This window comes from Neolamprologus multifasciatus, chromosome 1 (assembly GCF_963576455.1).
Source record: "Neolamprologus multifasciatus chromosome 1, fNeoMul1.2, whole genome shotgun sequence".
NCBI lineage: Eukaryota > Metazoa > Chordata > Actinopteri > Cichliformes > Cichlidae > Neolamprologus > Neolamprologus multifasciatus.
The window spans coordinates 7,185,875-7,208,336 of record NC_140439.1 but is presented as its reverse complement, the minus strand read 5'-3'; the positions used below and the strand labels follow the sequence as shown (position 1 = coordinate 7,208,336).

Genomic DNA, 22,462 nt, shown 5'->3' with positions numbered 1-22,462 from the left:
TAGGGGTGGGTTTTGCTTATCGATTTATTGATTAAAATCGATTCTAGCTTGGATAACGTGATATGGATTCCTTAAAAACCTGAATAGATTTTTTAATATATATTATTTAATATATATGGCTGAAAGCTGACAGCTCACTGATTCTGATCCGTTGGCGGGTTCGCGCTTTGTGTTTACGTCCTTTTTGCACTAGATTCTGAAGCTGCAGGTTTTATCTCTCTCCAAACAATATTGACTGAACCAGCAGCAAAAGAAGATCCAAACTATGCTTCACATAAACATTGTCATGAATTCCCTCTTACTTTTGCTGTTATGCTTCCCAGCAATAAAAATCACACTTCATGTGCAGCTCTCTCTCTCTCTCTCTCTGTGTGTACTTCAAGAACAGTTTCCTGTCTAAAAATCTGTTTTCTGCATTATTAACTTGCTTATTACACACAAGTCTACCATTGTTTACAGTGCTGTCAGCCGCTGTTTTTTTTCCTTTTACTTTCTTCCGAAAAGAAAGCCTCATTTCTGCTGTTCAATAGGCTACTGAGCAAATGTAAACTTTTTAAAATGATGCAAAATTGCAAAACGCTTAGCTGTGTCTCTAATAAAACCTCTGTAACTTTGCTCTGCTTCACTTCAGCAGCGTTTTTGATCTACTGCAGAATATTTTTTATAAAATCTCAGGCCAGGAAAATCGCCTTCATGTTTTTCTGTGTTTTATCCTCAGCTACTTTGACACAAAGGCATCTGCTGTGATGTTTACACCTTTGATAAAGTCTCACAAGTGTCAACTTTCTTTTTATAGATATAAAAATATGGAAATGTACTGATACATGATCTGAATTATAATATTTCTGGCTGTCTGAGGCAAAATTTCCCCGATTCAAATCGAATTTAATCGAATCGTGGATCGAATTGATTCAGGACCTTGTGAATTGGAATCGAATCGATTCTAGAAATCAGTGATGATACCCAGCCCTAGTTACATGTGGCTGTCTTCTTGTTTGATAGAGTGATACCATATGTGCCCTATAGCTGTAAAAAAGGCTAACATTGTTATTGTTTTACAAAAAAAACCCAGCTAAACATGAGAGGTTTTTGGAAAAAGTTTGTGTTCTCCATTCTTTAAGCACCGGTTTGAGCACCGTTTAAGCACCGGCACCGTTTCAAAAGTACCGGTTTGGTACTGGTATCGGATAAAACCTAAACGATACCCATCTCTACTCTTTAGCAGCTGAGCATGCAAATAATAAACAAACTTGGTGAGCACCTCAAAAACTGACACCCTCAGGCTGTGTTTATAGCCGCTAGTGAGGTCAGTAAAGCTTCATATTAACAACAATGAAGTATTTAACAGTTGTCATAAATGTTAACCTAGCTGGTGCACACGTTGGCATTAGCAATTTAGCTGTTAGCAATTACCTGATAGCCACATTAGCCAGCTATTAAGTTAAGGTACCAGCTATGAGCTATGGCTAAAGATAAAATGATAACGTTAATTTGGGAGCTAGGCAGCAATGCTATCAGCCTTGGTCATCTGTAACATTATTGGACAGTGTTAATGTAACAGGTTAACACAATTATTTGTGTCTCCAAAGTGTTATTTGTTTGTAGACTGAAGCTGTGAAAACTCTACCAGCAAAGAGATAGAAACCACCAAAATCACAGGAAATAAACACAGTTGTACCTGAATGCATTTGTACAAGCCACTATTGACCTAATCTTTAACTTTTTACAATTTTTTTTAAGTCTCCTAATCATGCATTCCCCCCTTCCATTCATCAGAATGGTGTTGCACATTTTCCTGTGTATTGGTATTCAGTTTATAAATGGGCTGCATGATAGACAACACCATCTCATTTTAAACTCAAACTGTACACAACTACAATTTCTGCTATCCCACACTCATGGTTTTGACAAACGTACCAAATTTTTTGCTAGCAATGGCTACCATGGGTTAACTTTGATCTGCTCCTCACGCTCACTGCAGATCTTATAAGGAATTACAAACATAAATGAATGCTCCCTTCAATATAAGTGCATTCTGTTATTCAACTTTTGCTTATTAGTGCAGCACACACCCACAGTACAAACTGTGCAAAATTAATGTTACTATGTATCACTCCAAATAATCTAATTTATCTGGATTGGAGTCATAGACCACTGCTTTGGAATCGCTGCAGTGAAATGTTGACTAGAAACAGCTGTCTGTTTGCTGAACACACCCCATTCCTCCTGTCACTTCGGTTGGCCTTACTGAGCAGGCTATTCTTGAAAGGGTGCTGCACCCATCATTCTATAGTGAAGTAAAGCAAATTTAAGTCACAGACTGGCAGCAATCCACTCCCAGAATCTCCAACCAAACAACTTCATATCTATTTAAATATTTCTGCATTGTAAATGAAAGAAAATTGCACACACGCATTGGCACACACACACACACACTTTATACCCGTCCTTTGCTGATTTTCTTTTCATTAGCAGAGTTAGCAGAGCAGAACAAGTACAGTAGGCTCTCACTGACAGGAGCTGCACTAACTGGAGCAACGGCCTGACATTTCCACCATGACAGCACACGATCTACAACTTGACCTACACACTGGACTATTTCCTCTCTACCTCTCTCTCTCACACACATACACACGCGCGCACACACACACACACACACACACACAGTTAGTTACAATAATGAAAAGTGTCAGTTCTGTAAGGCCGGATCACGGGGGTAAGAGGAGCTGACTCCATGAAGCCCAGCAGGGTCCTGGCATGTCTCGAGTGACACAACACACAGCGTCAGGCCAATCACACACAAATAAACAACACTCAGAATATCAAACCTATTTATACAAATTTGTTTAAGAGAATGAGCTAAGCCAGCTCGGAAGAGGAGAGAGAAGCACTGTTTGCTTTGGAAACATGAAACAAGTCCAGGATACACAGCACAGATAATGCAATAAAGAGTCACCTGACAGGGAAGGGTGTGTGCATCAGTCCGGATCCTGCTGAGTGTGTTTGTGCCCTTGCCCAGCTACAGCTGTGACACGTGTGTGAAAACGTGTGTGTTCATGCACGCATGTGGTGGTGTGTATGTAAATCTTTGTATGTATGTGTCTTTGGGGCATCCTGTCACTTTCCTGTCACATGACACCTACAGAAATCATCACTCTGAGCAGGATTCTGTCTGTTCAGAAGGAGCTTCAAACATACGCACACACACTTGTACTCTTATCAGGTCATCTGCCCTCAAGTCAAGTACAATAAGTTAAAAGAAAATGTCCTACATATTTTAACTTAGGTTGTACTTCTGTAGCTTTGAATGTGGCATGGTTGTTGGTCTTGACGGACTGATCTGAGTATTTCAGAAACTGCTGATCTACTGTGATTTTCCCAAACAACATCTCTAGAGTGTACAGAAAAAGGTCTGAAAAAGAGAAAATATCCAGTGAGCTGCAGTTTTCTGGGTGAAAATGCCAGAGGTCAGAGGAGAATGGCCAAACTTGTTAGAGTGAAAAGGAAGCCAACAGTAACCCAAACAAGCAGTTTTTAGAACATGGGATGCAGAAGAGCATATCTGAACATACAACAATTTGAACTTTGAAGTAAAAAGACTACAGCAACAGGAGACCATACTAAGAACTGGAAACTGAGGCTACAATTTGCAGGGGATCACCAAAAGTGGACAAGAGAAGACAGGAAAAGGTTGCCTGAGCTGATGAGTCTGGATTATTGTTGCAACACTCAGTCGGTAGGTTCAGAATTTGGTGTAAACAGCATGAAAGCATGGATCCATCCTGCCTTGTATCTAGAATTCAGTTATTTTCTTGACTCATTTGGTCCCCTTAGTAGGGCTGGGCCATATCATACCATTCACGGTAATACCGGTATAATGTTAGGCAATGATAAGAAAATGAAATATTGCGATGGAATATGGGTAAAACATGCACGCGCAGTGCCTTTGTTTTCATACGGCGACGGAGAATGAGAAGAGCGAAAGCGGATCGTTGTATGAAGAAGATGAACCAGAATTGGTTTGTGAAAATGCTGCAACTTCAGTGGTGTGGAACTGGTTTGGCTTTCGTCCATCAGATACACAACAAAGCACAATTTTTGGTAGAGCATGCAAGAGGGCCGTCATTTTTACCGTGTTTTTTGGAAAATAAGGCACACTTAAAATCCATCCTTTGATTTTCTGAAAAATCCACAGTGCCCCTTATAATCCGGTGCACCTTATGTATGAATTCTGGTTGTGCTTACTGACCTCGAACCGATCTTATGCGGTACACGGCGCTCAAAAGTCTGTCAAAAAATGTTTTAGTACAACTTCCGTAAGCTACGAAGCCGCACCGCTTGATAGATTGTCGGAGCATTACGGCTATCGTAGGCAGGAGCCTCGCGGAGTGATACGTACTGTGCTTCAACATAATATTACTGTACTGTGTGTGTATAACCTCTTTTTAAGTTTTGTGGATATTATACATGGTTATGCTCAAGATATGTCGGCCAATTTCCACTGGAAATGCCTTTTGGTTAAACTGTCAGCAAGGAATTTGCATATTGTTCTCACAGATTTTCAAACATATATCATGATAAATATTTTTGGCCATATTGCCCTGCCCTATCCCTTAGTATCAGATGAGCATCATTTAAACACCATAGCCTACTGTTGTTGACCATGTTTAACCTTTTATGAAAAACACTGTACCAACTTTCATTTTTATAATATGCCATTTCACAGAGCTGAAATCATCTCAAACTAGTTTCTTCAACAAGGAGATGCATTCATTGTACTCAAATGGGTCTCCACAGTCACCAAATCTCAGTCCAATAGAAGGGGAACAGGAGATACCAGTCATGACTGTGCAGCTGACAAATCACCAAATTCAAATTGGACAATCTTTACCACAAATAATAATTCAAGCTGTTCCAAAGACAAAAGAGTCTTCGCTAGTAGAAACAAGATGTCCCTGTGAATCGCTTAATGGGTGTAAAAAAATAAAATAAAATAAAATACACACACACACACACACACACTCAGACAGCGGACAAAAGCGAGACACAGAAGACAGCAGCACCCAAACAACAGTCTCCCTGCAGTAAACTGGAGTGACAGATAAGAAAAGCAGGGAGAAGTCATCATGGCCACAGCTCCAAGGTAGGGGGGTGTGTGTGTGTGTGTGTGTGTGTGTGTGTGTGTGTGTGTGTGTGGATGTGTGGATGTGGGGGAGAAACTCACCATGTGATCTGAAGCCCTACTTTTTAAATGAAAAAACTGCAGAGAATAGAAATATATAAAATATAATAAACTGTCTCCTCAATTAGTTTGTAATGAAGTCTGGACAATTAACCGGCACTAATCAGCCTTTAATAGCTCATTTACCACCATTTAGCTAAAGGTGGACTTACATGTGAACACAAAATGCTGGACGTGTTTTCCACCAAAATCTAATTACACAACTGCTATGACTTCCAGGAATCTTCTCTTTTATTGTGGAAACATTAACATTAACCCCCCCCCCCCCCCCCCCCCAAACAACCGACAACGAAGCTAGTGGTTAATATTTTATGTATGGATGAGGGTGAAGAAAAGGACAACTACTGTCTGAAAGCATTAGAGCCCCACCTCCTGCCGTTTCCAGAAATGTTCCAAATGACATAATAAATGTAGGTAAGTCAATATTAGTTGGTGTGACCTCCTTTGTGCCTTTGAGTGTTCAGAAAAAAGGAAAAGGTTGCTTGGCCTAAATATCCCAAACACCAGCCCCCACCCAGCAGCAAGTGACATTCAACTGCATGGCACTCTGTTCCTTAGTGGAATAATCAATATGGGTGAGATTAAAAATTGCACCACGTAACAGGGCTGCAATAAAGCAGCCCATGTAATGCGAGCCCCGGGCTTAAATAGCAATTACCCCCAACTGCTGTGACACAAAACCACTGAAATAGGACAGAAACGGCAGACAGGAAGCAGCAGGTAAGGCACAGAGGAAGAGAAGAAGTGAGCTGGAACAGAAATAGAGCAGATCAGAACAGAAATGACTTAAAGGGAACAAAGGAGTAAGTTGGGGAAACAACAGGAAGCAAGTTATTACTTTTTGTACTTGACTGAAGAGTCAGGAGATAAATACTGGATCACTATCATTTGCAAACATGCTCTTGTTTATTTTTTTTCAAAAGTGTATTTAGGCAACAACTAGAATGTACATGCTTAAAAATGCTATTCTGCTCTGACATAGTCCTCACTGAACAGTGGAGTCACATGAGAACATCGAACTAAACTTTCTACTGCACTTTTACACAACTAATGGCTCATTAGTGCAGCGGTTTGGATGCAGAAGCAAAGAATCGAAGGTAAAAAAACAAAACAAAACCCCCCCAAAAAAACAGCCGACTACCATTCCAGTGATATTAAACAAGCACTGGACTTGCATACAGTATATTCAATAGAGCATTATTAATAAAATGTTTGTCCATGCACAAAAGCAAAAAGCATTTGAACTGCCACATCTAACAGACTGCACAGAATGAATAGAAGAATATTCAAAGTAATTAAATCATTCAAATCTTTTTTTTAACCTCAGCAGAGATATTTACACAGAAGCTGGGAAACTAAAGAAAAGCACGATGATGTCATAATAAAAACAGTAGCTGTAAGAGAGCAGCAGAGATGGGGGATTGTGGAGATTAAAAAAACAAATGCAAATAGGATTTATCAAACAAAGCACCAGGAGTTTTGTGCTGGTTTGTTGAGGTGATTATTCATCAGAAGCTATGAAACAGTCAGAATAGCATGTTTCTGCAGGAGGAGGGATGCAGCTCATGTGCTTCTGCCTGAATTTAATATTAGAAATGTAAAAACTGCTGCAAGTCGGCATATATGCTGACTTTTCTGACTTTTTATTATTTTTACTGGACTAATGTTCTTCCTTTAACACCTGTTTTTCAACATTTGTTGTATAAAACTAATGTATACAACTAAGTCTGCTCTATACAGACTTGGACCCATCTAAATTCTGTAGATTGTTAATTCGTTATTCCATTTATCTTAATGTTTAAAAACTATTTCTCAAACTCAGCAATAGCCGATATATACAGACGTGAAAATCCTGACAGTCAGCTGCTTCAGCATGCAGAGCGAGCTGTGTCGCTTTAAGAGGGCAATAAAACCTCAAGTGATACCTCGCCCAAACTAGTTCTAATATCTAACACCTGTCCAGCTGTGGGCTTGAAAGAGGCTCAAAAAAGTTGAAAGCAGCCGCTATGGCCAGCGTGGGCACGCACACTGCAGTGCATTTCAGTGGTGACAGACAGGCGATAGATAGGTGCACACTCAAAGACTTAATTATCAGAGGACAAAGACATGTAGAAGACTAAAGATACAAAACTGTTCAATCAGAGATACTGAATGAGCTAATATCCAACTAATAAAATTCCAACAAGCATACGCACACAAATAAATTGACTGAAAGCATAATCTACAATACATACAAGCTTTGTGTATGTTTGTATACAGTCTATAGGTGAGAGTGACAACGAGGTCCATTAATTCATTCCTACACTTTATATTATCACAAAAAAACAAAACAAAGCCTCAGGTCACCAGGAAATGTCCCAGTTCTCCCGACAGGCACTCTGCATGTCTTTGCCACCAGGAATGTCATGTTAGAAAACACTTATGATGAATTTTGCTTAGAAGAAACATTTGCCAATAGCTTTAATGTCTAAATCATATATCTGTGGTTGCATTTAGACTTGTGTACTTCTGTAACATAGCAAATGATTTAAGGTTGACAAAGAGTGAAACAGTACAGCACAGAGTAAGAAGTGAGACTCAGGAAGGTCAATGAAGAGAGAAAAGATATGCTGTTATGTGCAGTGAGTTGGATTCTCAGTGACCAAGAAGTCACGTATTCTTCCCTTCATGGTAAGCTCACAGTACTGCAGTAGCTTTCTCTTTACATCCACTACAGAAAGCAGTCAAATGCATCTGCTGGCATACGTCGTTGCACGGATGGGTGCGTCACTGTTTATGCACATTAAGTACACACGCAAATTTTAAGATTCATCTTACAGCACCCCATTACTGTGCTCAGCCCTCCATCTGGCATGCATATGTGAGCTCCTATCAAGAGACCGAGTGTTTTGACAGAAACTCACACTCAGCTCTAAAACCAGTGTGCTGCTGAGGAAACAAAGTGGGACAGAAAAACAAGTGAGGCAACAAAAACACTTCTTACCTGGGAGAAGAAGGTCACAGCATCACCGCAGGGAGGATGGCAGGAAGCAGGAGAGAAGAATAAAGAGAAAGAGAAACACATGTTAGTAAATGTCAGATGTAAAGAAGCCTTTTTGATTTAACCTGGGAGTGTCTAAGATTTTGAATCTGCAATATTTATTCATGTTTCAAGGAAAAAATGCAGTCACATTTGAGCCAACATGGCTCAAAGATATTTTTATCAACTCACATTCCCACATGGCTATTAATCCCCTAATGCTTTTAATGATGCAAGTACAAGCAAGTCATAAAACAACCGAAACACATTAAACGACCTGCAAAACAGTTACAAGGAAAGCCTGACTTTGCAGAATTACACTTAACAGCTATTGCAAGACAATTTTCTCTTTAACTAACCACCAGAAAAGAAAAGTACGCTAATCAATAAATCAGAACACTCCCATATATTCAAGCAAGAAGGCAAGCTTGAGAAAATCCATCAGTGTTAAAAAACAATGTGTTTGGCCTGCAACCAGCTCACATCTTTAGAGGGAAACACCCGTCATGTTTACGGTCTATTTTCGCCAGTAGGGTGCCATGGCTGAAATGTGCTGCCAAGTGCTGCCCACCCAGCTTAGCCCCACTTACTCACAGCTTCCACTCGATAGGTAATGCTGTTTGCACGGTGATGTAAAGCCAATAAAACCAGTTTTATGGCAGGCAAATCTAAACTAATGTGAAGTACTCACACACCTGTTTTAACAAGGAGAAACTTTAGGATCCTTTCAAGGGGAGAGCGAGAGCAACAGGGAGCAGTAACAGTTGGGTTGTGGGATAGACACAATTCTCCAGAAAGTACCCTAAAACACAAGCAGGAAATGAACACCACCACAAACAAATAAGAGTTCCGATGTAACCATACTGGTTAGAGAGAGGGGAAATCAAGGCAAAGGGCTCGTTTCCTGACTCGAGGCTTTGATGGAAACTCAAGGGTTACAAACTGAATTTTATAAAATGTTGTAAAAAAAACCTTAAAAGTTTGAAAGCAAGGCTTTAAAATGTTCAAAGCCAAGCAGCTTGGGAAGAGGAAACACACTGACTCCAAGCCACAAAATGGAACGGCAATTAAAGGCTCTAATTTGGCAGAGGTTGGCAGGGATGTTTCTAATAGACGAGCTGCACCACAAGCTGGTGAATTCAACAAAGAGCAGCGGCCAACCTAGGCACTTAAAGGCTTGTTTTCTTTTCAGAATGTGATTTACACACAACAGATAGAGTAAAAGTTTAGTTTGCATGTGGGAAATATGCACACGCCGTTTGTAAAGCGTAAAACCGCCCAAAAAACAACAACACACACACTTGGCATCCAGCGTCAAAATCAACATTTGGAGCAGTTAATTGGCTGAACTCTGGAGGCTGCAATCGGAAATCCCCCAGAATAAAACCAAAAAGCTCCAAGTCATCCTCGCTCGCTACAGCTCAACTTGGGCCAAGTTGGCTGTGATGAATCTGATTCCACACAGAGACGCCCAGGCTCATGGCCACGATAACTGAATGTGCCTTCCCATTCTCACGCTGTGTGAGGGATTTTGGAAAAGGTTATTCTATTTAAATGTACATGTTTTTCCTACTTTGGTGAAACCCACAGAAAGGTGCAGCTAGCGCAACAGATTACAGATGCCTCAGCTGTGCAAATCTATATGGATACCAAAACTGATGTTTAACATAATCATGTTGGCCAATAGCCAAATACCAATTTTCCTCCCTTTTTTTGTCTTTTCATTGCAAAAAAGTAAGAAAACGTGATTATATTAAAATGTTTTAAAGTATTTCAGATCTTTATCACCTACAAGTGAAAGCTAAAGTTTTAAAAGGACTTTGCAGCAGCCTGCAGTCCTGGGAAAAGGTGCACTGCATGATTTCTATAACTCATTTGATTCACAAGGTTCCGATTCGATTCAATTCAATTTTAACTCAAACAGTCAGAAATATTATAATTATGATCATTTATCAGTACATATCCATATTTTTATATCTATGTAGGCTATAAAAACAAAGTTGAGACTTGTGAGACTTCATCAGAGGTGTAAGCATCACAGATGCCTTTGTGTCAATGTAACTGAGGATAAAACATGAAGGCAATTTTGCTGTTCTGGCTTTTTAAAGCAGATAACCTTAAAAATATTCTGCAGTTGATCAAAAACAGAAGAAAACCATGAATCAACATATGAACATTACCTGATGCTGCTAAAGTGAAGCAGAGCAAAGTTTCAGAGGTTTTATTAGAGACAGAGATGAGCGTTTCGCAATGTGGCATAATTTGTAAAAGTTTACATTTCTTCAGTATTGAACAGCAGAAATTAGGCTTTCTTGTTGGAGGTCAAAAAACAGTGTCTGAAAGCACTGTACACAATGGTAGACTTCTGCGTAATAAGCAAGCGAATAATGCAGAAAACTACGATTTGAGATGGGAAACTGTTCTTGAAGTACACAGAGAGAGAAAGCTGTGCGGGAAGTGTGATTTTATCGTGGTGGAAGCAAAACAGCAAAAGTAAGAGGGAATTCATGACCAATTATGCTTTGCTCTTCTTTTGCTGCTGGTTCAGTTAATTTTGGTTGGAGAGTGACAAAACCTGCAGCCTCAGAATCTGTGAGATGTTGGCTTTACGCACCCGGCATATCCACATATGTGTCGTCGGGTGAACAAAACAGATATTGCATTATTCAAACTAAAATCGTTTTGAATTGGGAAATCGATTTTTTAAATTCAACTTAATGATTTGACAGCTTGTAGAACCACCTTTAGCAGAAATAAGTTGAGTGATAGTGTTTGTGCTGATATGCTGTGTATGGCCAAACATCTCCATTTTGGTCTTGTCTGTCCAGAGGACATCGTTCCAGAAGTCTTGTGGCTTGTTTAGATATACCTTTGGAAACCTAAGTCATGCTGCTATGATCTTTTTAGACACAAGGCTTTCTTCTGCCAACACTTCCAAACAAGCCATACTTACTGAGTCCTTTTCTACATGTGCTGTCATGATCTTTAACATTTACCATGCTAACTGAGGCCTGTGGGTTCTAGCAGGTAGGTCTTGAGTTCTTTTCTTTTTACCTTACAACACTTCCCAGATTGATGGGCAGCAACACTTGCTTCTCTAAGATCATTGCCAAGTAGGAATGATATTGGCAATGTAAAAAAAACACATACCTGACTGCTCCAAACCAACAAACTGCCAAAACATCTTTTTAGAGATGCTCACACTTACTGATGATCAGTTAATCAAGTGCATTTGATTAGCTGTACCTGGCTGCTACTTATGCACTTAATTCCTTTGGAAGCAGTAAGCATGTACTTTGTGCAGTCCTGTGAGAAACTATTAAAATTGTCTTTGTTCCCATGACTATATGGTAAACATGTAGCTCTGTGCCATATTGGTGGAGCTGTCTTACTTACCAACAGTCAACAACTCAGACCAATGCAGAAATTATTGCCTATACAAGTATGAAGAATAAGGTCACATCTTAAAAATTAGCAAGTATTTCTATTTTACGAACATTGGGTAGGCCAAATATGCTGAAAACTGATTTATAAAACCAAATACAACACTAATAACTAACTAATAAAAGACGGTCTATGGTAATGGGATAATTACTGCTTTAAAATGATTTAAAGTTAGCAGTTGGAAACCTTTAGAACGCCTGCAAAGCAAAAGCAAGAAATTAAGTAACAGATGCATTTTCTTTAGGTTCTTCAAGTTGCGATTTTAAACAACGCACTTGCTTGCTTGCAGGTATACATCAATTCTGAATTGAAACAAATGGTGCTGTTGCTTAAAGCTCTGAATGTTCAAACGCCCCACCAGCACAAGAATCCAGAACATTAAAACAGGATTATAAAAATTAAATTATCTAAATCTAAATAAGTGAATTGCTGCCTTATAATCATACTCTGTATATTTAACATTCAAATCCTAATGACATTGTCCTTGACTACTCATTCAACCAAAAGTAATAACAACTCGCTTGCTGTGGAGCTAGCCAGGAGTGCTTTACTTGCAGCAGATGCCACTTTAAATGCACCTCTACCGTTTCTGACAGTGACAATCTGGAGATCAGATTAGAAGGTGTGCTCTTTATCAGCAAGCAAGCCTTTAAAGAGCTTAGTGAGTGGGCCTGGTCTGCCTCCAACAGCGTGCTGGGTCAGGAAGGCACCCGCTCCACGTCGCCCACTCTCCGCTCTGAGCTAATCCTATTTACTGCAGAGTATTTATGCTGACCCGGAGCCAAATGCCGAGCCAGTGATATGGAAGCACTGGCAGAAGGGAATCAAAACACATAGGATATGTTTCTTTATTCTTGTGATGACAAAAAAGGGCAAAGGATTGAGCAAGGCTGGGTTGGAGAGACATGCTCAAGGCCAGGATTTAGTAGTGTTTTTTTATTTATATTGTGGCAGTCTAAAATATGTGCTCTTGGAATACTGAATGCTGTACATTTAGAGAATGCAAAAACATGAAACAAAATGAAACAGCATTCAAGGTCTGCTGGCTTCACTGCCTGGAGGCACAAATCCTGTTCATTTAGACTCCAATTTTGACTTAAATTTTGCTTTTCCATTCAGCCACCGGCAAATTTAAGACAATAAAATGTGCATATACTGTGAAACTTAACTACACAGTGGATACTTGGAATACTAGACACAATACTCTTTGTGGGTAGACATTTTTGTCCATCTCTATGCCTGCAGTATATCACATGTTACATGAAAGTCTGTGCTAAATGTTCAATTAAAAGAAAAGGAAAACAAAAATTAAACAAAACCAATAATAATCTGACTCTGTTTGCTGTCTAAACATTTAATGGTAAAGTACAAAAAATGTGTTTTTTAGTACAGAAATAGAATTTATTTTTTGGACAAAATCTAAAAAAAATACCAGGACTTTGTTTATAATAGCCAGAGTTAAACTGATTTCATGGCTATGGTTACAACAAACATTTTCACATGAAAGCTAACTGACATGGACATGACATCCTTGTGTCTTGAAAAAACAAAAACTAAATAAATAAAATAAAAATAAACACATTTATTAATTAAAAAAGAAAGTGCACGCGCTGAAATGACCTGACATTACTGAGACTTTCTTATCCTACTGGACAAACCAGCTAGCAAATTAACAAAGGGTGCACTCCAAGCTTCGACAGTGGACATCACAGGAGCAAAAGAGCAATTTTTATTTGTTATTGGCATTGGAGCTTTGTTGTGGACTTGTTTTACCCTCTGATGGGGGATAACCTTGGTTTGCCTTTACTCTTAGCAGATTTACTCAGCGGTAAAGTGACTGTGACACACAAAGAGGTCAGGGATGCACCTTCTCACAACCACGGAACAGTCACATTGGCTGACAGTGGATTGTCACTGCAAGTACATGCGAGTCAATAGCACAGAAGCACAATGTTGGAGAGCTGATATCCCTGACCTAATGGAGATTGGGTCAGGCATGCAGACTCCAAATAGCCATGAAATTATCCTAAAGGATGGCAGAAAGGAGAATGCCCAACAAACATAACAAGAGAAGACAGAGCTAGACAGGGGGATGCTGTAAGGCCAAGACAGAGAGAAATGAAAGGGTGGGAGAGAGAGCGTAAAAGGAGAAAATGATGAAGAAGAGGGGGGAGTGGATCTTGCTGGTTCGCACTGGGAGTCAAAGAGGCCTGAAGCATGCTTTACAAGCTTCAACCACGTCAGATCACATCAGTGTCGCTGCCAGCTTCTTCCCCTGCTTGTGTACTTATGGACCAGCACATACTTGCAACAAAAACAATCGACACAGACCTCTGTGCACACACAAACCTGAAAATGCCTTCATGAGATACTTTTCTTGAATCTTATCCAACAGCCCCTGTGGTCCCATTTCACAGCAACAGCTTAGTGAAGCCACACACAAAGAATCCATGGCCATGTTAAACATGGATATGAAGAGGTAAGCATGTCTGGTGGCTCAATCGTTTCTGTGATGCTGAGAGTGACAGACAGCTCATTCTCTAAGCTCCCTGAGGATTTTGCTACAAATACTCTGTTAACGTCCTCCCATCACTTTCTATGCCTCTTTTTCCTGCTCCCTACATCACGTGTGACCCAGTTCAACCCTCTTTTCATTTTTTTCTGTCTTTCTCTAATAACAAGGGCTAAACTTTCCTGAGGAGGAACACAGTGGGGGAGCTGCAGCCTCCACTGCCTGCATGCTCATAGATGTCTACAGCAGAATACAGCTATAGTTCTCTGTAAGATAATTCCATGTATTGAGCTGACAAAATGCTGTCAGATATCCATCAGCTGAGTCCAGCAATACATTGTTAAATGTATATCATTTTATTAAAAATATGTGCAACTTACAGCACTGGCCAAAAGTCCTGAACCACTTTTTATTTCTTTAAGTTTTCAAAGGAAAATGGGAAATAGATGTGGTGCAAACAATATTTTATAACTGTCAAACTGTTACCTCTGGCAACAACAGGTTCTTTGCCAAGATGTCTGTGCCATCCCTTGAGTTACACACCTTTTTTATGCTTAAATGATTCACAGATCAGTATTAAGTGTCTTAAGAAAACAAACAAGAAAAAAAAACATTCCTCTGAAAATGCTCAGGTACAAGGACGAGACTGAAAATGAGTGATCTATCCATCTATCAAGGGACTATGTAATAATTGGTGGCATTAACTTTGTTAGTACAAATTATAAAGCATGGAAAAGGGCAGGTTTAAATGGGCCTTTAAAAGATTAAAAAAAAAAAAAACATTAGCCTGCAGTCATATTAAATAAAATACAACTCTCTGTTACAAATTTTCAAAAGTTGTTTGAAGCAGCATTTTCATGGTCTGGTTTATTCACTGAAATGCATTTTATCCAATCTAGGAAGTGTGACATCCTCATTCTTAAATACACCGAGTTGCTAGAATATAACTATCCTAGTAATCATATGCTCTTCGCATTAATGGATATTGTTTAGGAGAAACAAATGCTATATGTTAATATGAACATTTTTCTGATAATTAGGCAGCACGAGTGTTCTTATGGACTTCATATTTATGCAGTTGTAGAGTGAAATGTTAACAAAATATACAAAGGACTCATGAGGTCAAATTAGCTTGATTAGAAATATTATGGATTGTATGTTGCTACCAAACAGCTTCAGCTCTATACATATTCATTTTGTGTTTTTGCTGTGTAACACCATGGCAGTATGACTACACAGTCGAGCTAGATATACTTTTTAGTATTCAGTGCATACAAGTTTAATTCCCTATCTCCGACCAGCCGCAGTGAGGCAAAACTTTTGATGAGCACCACAGTTTAGATGAAACACTAAGAGATTCTCACTGTCAAACGCCTCTCTGCGGTCTGGGACCATCCACTGGTAGTCACCCTGGGGCAGCTCTTCAGAAACTGTTCAGCTGGCAATCCGTTGGCAGAAGCGTGCCGTGATTTTAAATGATGTCTGAGAGGAGCTTCTCGCTTCTGTGCAGCCTGAATGAATTTATTTGGACAATAGCATTTCCCTATCTCAGTACTAAGCTGCATTACATGGGGCACTAATAGATTGGCTCATCCACTAGAGGCAAAGCAGGGGATGCGCTCTCTCTCTCTCACACTCATTTCTCTAGTTGAGCAGCACTGGCAGCCATAATTGGGTTCACTGGAGAAGAGAAAATATTCCTAAAGGGCTTGATGGCAGAGGTGAGCCCACTGTAGATTTTCCTAATAGATGACTCAACATCTTTAGTTGTCAAGATCAGAAAAATTAATATATCATTGTAAGTGAAAAGGCTGATCTTTCAGTAAAAGGAGTAGCTGTATCCTTATGACTACAATAAATATACAGTGGAATCATCTTGTCAAATAATTCCTTCATGGAATTCCAACCTGGAAAGTGTGGGCTTAGAAAAGCCACAATGAGTTCATTTTGGTCTTTTGTGTCAACTCCACGCCTGTAACAACTGGCTCCATTTCCAGGGCACTTCTCTGCCTTTGCATGCTGGGACCGGGTCCAGCTCTATGACCTTTAAATGAAGTTAAGCACGTGGAGAAATCTGAAGAATGGGTGTCAGATTCAGCTAAAGCTTTCCAAGTAATTATTCTTTTAACTGGTTAAACAACCAAGGCAGCTCAAGAGAAACCACACTTGTGCTTCTGTGAGGCTCCACTGAAACAGCGCGGTTATGAGAGTTATTACTTACACGGCCCTAGGGGCGACAGGATCCTATCAAAGGAAATAAAAAGTGACAGGAGATAATCTCAGTTTACCCCGGTGTCAATGGGAAAAGCCACAGCAAGTATATATTGGACCATAAAATCGGTGTGCTTTCATTGAGTTTTTGCTTAGCCATTGGTCCCTACTAACTCAAGAAAACCCTAGGATATTGATGCCAGCCTGCAAAAGAGTCATCTCTTTCTTATTGTCCTAAAGCCGAGTCAAGGTGACATCGCCATGACCCGTAATCCTGCTGTGCTCTGGACTTTATATAGCCTCAGAGATACAGAAAGAGACTGAATTAGGGCTTTCATTTTATCCTTTCAAACTCTGTCACCTCTAGCAATTGGTCTCTGGGGCTTTTTTTGTGGGAGAGAAGATTGGTCAACATAAATCATCTTTCCAATTACAGCTGACATTGGATACAGGCATTTAACAAGTATACACACAGAACAATCCAATAGAGAAAACAGCATGAGACACTTGCTGTATTTTGTAATTGAGGTGACTAGATAAACCACAAATCAATGGAGACTTTAGCCAGCGTTACCAGATTTTTAAGGGTGACGACAATTCTCCACCAGCCCTTTACAACTGCGGCGTAAAGAACTAAGTTAACCCCATGCTTCAGCAGCTTGTAGAACCCTAATTTTCAGCAATAAATAATTGTCTTCTACATGACTTTATCAGTCTTTTGCATTGTTGTGGAGGAATTTTAGCCCACTTCTCTTCATATCACTTCAGTTCATTGATGCAAAAAACTCATTCACTATGCACAGCTCTTTTAAGATCCTGAGTTCTGTGCAACACCTTGATTCTTTTCCTTCTCAGTCACTCTGCTGACGTGCTCTAGATCATTCTCTTGTTGCATGACCCGATTTCAGCCAAGCTTTAGCTGTCGAACAGGTGGGCTCACACTAGATTATTTTGGTATACAGGTAAGTTCATGGCTGGAAGGTGCTTAGGTCCTGTGGATTCAAAACAAACCCAAATGATCACCCCTCTGTCACCCTGATGTCAGTTGGCATCAGACGTTTGTGCTGATATGCTACATTTGGTTTTCACCAGACGTAGACATTTTAGCAGTTGCTGAGTCTCATTGCCAGATATCGCCATAGTCTCTCCTATCCAAAGGACATCATTCCAGACACACTGCTATGTTATTTTTAGAGAAAAGAGGCATTTTCCTCATTTCCAATTGAGTCATACTTGGTCAGTCTTTTTCTAATTGTGCTGTCATGAACTTCAACATTCAACGTGCTAACAGAGGCCTATGGAGTCTAAGACGTAGTTTATTTTTTCTAGTTTCTCTGAGCATTATGAGTAATGTCATATTTTTTATTTCACCTGAGGTTGTGTTTACATACAGTAATCTTAAGACCTGTTAAAGACCAGATAGGTTTTATTACGACCTGCAAATCCTTAGAATTAAAAAAAGGTGTACTTCCTTTTTATGACTGTAGCTGCAGGCAGTCATAATAAAAAGGTCAAACAGTTTAGCAAGCACAGTCGCCATGGTACCCTTTGTCTTCAGTGTTCCGTGTTTGACTTTGACAGCTCAAAGTGTAGAGAGGTGCGACTTCAGTTTTCACACTAAAAAGTCCATCACATTACTTTTCTATGGCAAACAAATTGCATTTCTCATAGAGTAGACTGAACTGTCCTCGATCCACGAGTGCAGGATTAACAACAGGACCATGTGTTACAAATGTTGCAAAAGGGCAAAGTAGTGTCAACCCTCCCTGCTTGAGCTGCTAGAGTGGGCAACATATGGACATCCCCACTTAAGCAGGTTTTATACTTTGTTTCTGCGAGTTTGCTATAGTCTGCTTGGGTTCCTGTAACAAATTTCATCATCGAACAGTGAGCACAAGGTTCCACAGGGACATCCACATGCCTACCTGTTTATTGTGACTGTGCATAGTCCTCCTCAGAAAATTTACATTACAATGCACCAACTATACATGTGCCCAGACAGCAGTCTTTCAAAGAAGAAAAAGAGGAATGACTATTTAGCCATCAGGTCTCCAGCTGTCCGTGTCTGTATAACTAATCTGTATAGCCAATCACTTCTGACAGTTTTTCAATTGGCAAAACCTCTAAAATAATTCTGTTTCACTTGCTCATCCCTCTTTAAAAGGACAGTATTTAACTCAATGATAAGCTTTTAGACATATGCCATCCCTAATTCGTAAATAGCTACACAAATGTATGTTTTTGTGTCCACAAAGCATAATCTTACCTTCTGGCAGAATCTAGCGTATATGCTCTCTTATACTACACTGTGTCATTGTGTCAGTGGACTGTGAGTACTATAGTGCATGTGGTGCATTTGAGTAAATGGAAAAACAACATGGTATAAATACCAAGTGATTCTGACTGTAGCTATAGCCTCCTTCAGGAATTTTTGAAAGGAAATCTGAGTGGTGGAACATCACGAGAAGAAGGCGCAGACTAAAAGAGCAAATTACAAATCATCAACAGAAAATAAAGGTTAAATTTATATACATCCATAGCTAAGTAGGCTCAGAACTCACAAGGCAGTTTTTACATCATATGCAGGTATATAGCTCACTCAGGAGCTTGTCCCAGACTGCTGTTGGCACTGTCCCAGTGATTCCTCCGCTTAGCTGGCACAGCTCCACTGGGCTAAACAGCCACTAAGAGCTGTGCAGTAGACGGCGAGAGCTGACAAAGACGGATGCAAACCAGAGGAGGCTAACTAAATGCTTTCCAAAGCTTCCATAGCTGCCTTTAATCCATTCTATCCTCAAGAGAGGATCATTTGTTGGAAAGGAACCCAACTTGGCGCCTTCTGTATGCTTTAAATGCTCAGAGGGCTTTATAAGCTGACTGAGGTCAGAGCTAACCACTGTGTATAGTAGAGGAAGCTCCCAACTTCATTGAGTGATTTATCTGTAGTCATTGCAGGAAACTCTCAATGGATATGGGCGGCTCATCCCTTCCAAATGCAGCTCAGGTTCATGCATTTAACCTTGTGTTGTCAGTTGGACAGTGTATATTTCATTTGGCAGACAAGCAAGACTGCTTCAAATCATTTAAATTTACTTTTTGACTAGAAGATAAGACTGTAGTTAAAGGTTATATTGCACCGGCTGGAAAAATAGTGCGTAATGTATAATGTTTTTCCTTTAAAAATGTTCTCATTGGTCTATCATTACCATCCCTATGACTCCAAACCTGATATTCAGTTTAACTGGTATTTCTGAATTAAAACAGTCAGGAAAATTAAATTAGACTCACTCAATTTGAAAACAAGCCAATCAAACCCAAGGGCCTCTTGATAAAGATATCACAGTGTTACCATGTCAGGAAAAATTACTTGCTCACAAAAGCTGAGAGGCGCCAAATCACATTTAATCAGCATGCTTCTCCTCGCTCTGAGATCTCTATATTCAACTGGGTCTCGGAGAATGACTTATATGATGTAGTTAATCTGTATGGATTGCAGTCACACTGAAGTTGACATATTCTGTCTGTGTGAGGCCCTGAAGGTATGAGCATGTGGTGACGGTGTTGGTCAACAACTTCGGACAGTTTATGAGTCATCTGCTTATCTTTCTAACGGTCCACTTCCACCAGGCCTACCCTCAAAAAGAGAGTTTATGATCCATTCTCTTTCTCTAAAAATTCTCTTCCTGTATGGAAATCTTCAAATCAAATTTGAAGATCTATCTACTTTCAAAGGCTTTCAGATTTCTTTGAAACCACGTTTATTCCATCTTCTCTATTTTGATCGTTTATCTTATTGCATGACATATACATGTGTATATGTATACATGTATTCACATCCACGTCTGTACGTGTGTGTGTTTACGTATATGCATGTATATGTATGTGCATATACATGCCTGTACGTGTAGATTTATACTTGTATAGACATGGATGTTTTGTGATCTTTTTTACCTCATTTATCTTAATTCTTTCTTTTATTTGATTACATTGTCCTTCTGTTCAGCACATTGGTTGACACTTGATGTCTTTTAAACATGCTATACAAATAAAGCTGACTTGACTTGACACTGTCATTTCCTTGAAACCATCTATATTCTTGTCTTTTCCAATTTGCCCTTTGTCATTTCGTTCGTTCTTTCTAGTGTCTGGGAGACTTCATCGTACTCTCTGTGGACCTTGTGCTGATTGGTTTTGGGTAGGAGGGCCATTGTAGCCGCAGGCTGATTGAATCTTTCCTTGGAGAGAATTCTGGATGTGAACATGGGAACAATTGAGCTAAAAAGTCAGTCATTGTGAAATTGCACAATTTTCTTTCGTACGTTCCCAATCTTGAATGAACAACTTCTATCTTATGGAGACAATGACTGAACACTTACAGTGCAGAGGAAGCAAATTCTCATCATATTTGATTTACCTCCTTTCTTACAAAAAGCACATATAAGTTTATTGCATGTAGAAATGTGAAGAACCCAAAAACAAAGGCTCCAGTTGTTTGGTTAGAAGAAGACTGAGGTTGGCTTATCTGAACAGAGTAATGATATTAGACACGATTAAGAGTTGAGCTCTGATAAAGAAACTACTGAGTTCTCTGGTGTTGACCTTGAACATTTAGCAGAAAATAATCAGTGAATAACTTCCTGCTGAAGGAGCAGAGCAGTCCCACACCAGCTTCCAGAGTATTGGCTGAAATAGTGGCAGCAGAACTGATCATCTATGCTGAAAATTCTGTCTCTCAGTCATTAGGAGGAATCTGTGCCAATAGTGAACTAATTACTGTAAATTCGGGAGTGACATGTTTCTATTAAGCTTATCTTCAAACCACCAGCACATTGGCTAAAAAATCCACTGTGTGTAATGCAGATTATTCTAATTTGACTTGCCCATCATACTAACAGACAGCTCTCTCTGCATTTTGAGCTTCATCTCCAAATAGTGGAGCCACTTGTTTGCTGGTGACTGACTGAAAAAAAATGGCAGTGGAGTAAGGGGGACGAGTCTCCTCAGAATCACTCCTGTCAAAAACACAAAAATATGCTCCTATCCGGTAACCCTTGAAAAATATCACACCAGCAAAACAAAGCTGACACGCAGAGCTGCTTCTACCATCCAGATCAACAGCACTGCTGAACGCTAGCTCAATAGAAGGCCAGTGTCCATGAATTGTGCAAACATTGCTGAAGAAGGCGTTGGCTTCCTGTGATATGGAGATCAAGATTCATAATGCAAACGTGCACACACATGCCGAGGGAGGCCTTCAACATACATCCCTGTTCGTAGCCTTTGTCTGCTGTTTCCATGGCAACATGCCGCCTCTCTCTGTGGTGCATCGATGAAATGGGCTGAAAAGCATAGAAAATAGCAGGGAGAGCTATTTCTGCTCATTAAGCACTCAGTGTGGCAACAACAAAGTGAAGCTGTTCGCGGTCTTAATATCCTTTCACACATGGACTTTCTCGAAGACTGAACATGAACTTAGTCTGATCACAGTAGTGACTGACAGCAGCAAGAACCTAAAAAATCCACTGATTTCATAATTTAATGAAAACAGACACCAAATAAGCAATGATCTAAGACAGGGGGAGTAAGTCATCAGCTTTCCTAGCTACACTTTCCACTGTACCCATATTTTTCCATGTTAACTGTGGCTATATTTCTAAATATACAGGGAAGAAGCCTTAATGAGGTAAGGTGGGAAATAAAAACGTGTTTTACCATGAATAGTGGAAGCCATAAAAGTTCCCTTGCTGAGGTAATTAGGCTTCTTTATAATGTAAAACAGTATCTCTGCTGAAGACATTTATGGAGAATAAAATACTCAACATGACTGTAATAAGTACAAGAAGCCCCTTATAATAATGCATCTACAAAAATCTCTGTAGTTGTTTACAGGGTCACCTTTGCACAAATCAACTACAGCACTAAATATGTTTATCACAGTTCTGCACACACTTAGCAAGACCATACACAAAAAAAATACCAATCTTAAAAGCAAAAAAAAATAATTCAAAATAAACACAAACACAAGCCAAACATC

General features: G+C 39.6%; 1 protein-coding gene across 1 annotated transcript in view; it reads right to left on the bottom strand.

The window, feature by feature from the left end:
* The window catches only part of nav2a (neuron navigator 2a), a 218,029-nt gene that overhangs the window by 107,596 nt on the left and 87,971 nt on the right, over positions 1–22,462 (bottom strand). The window lies entirely within an intron of this gene.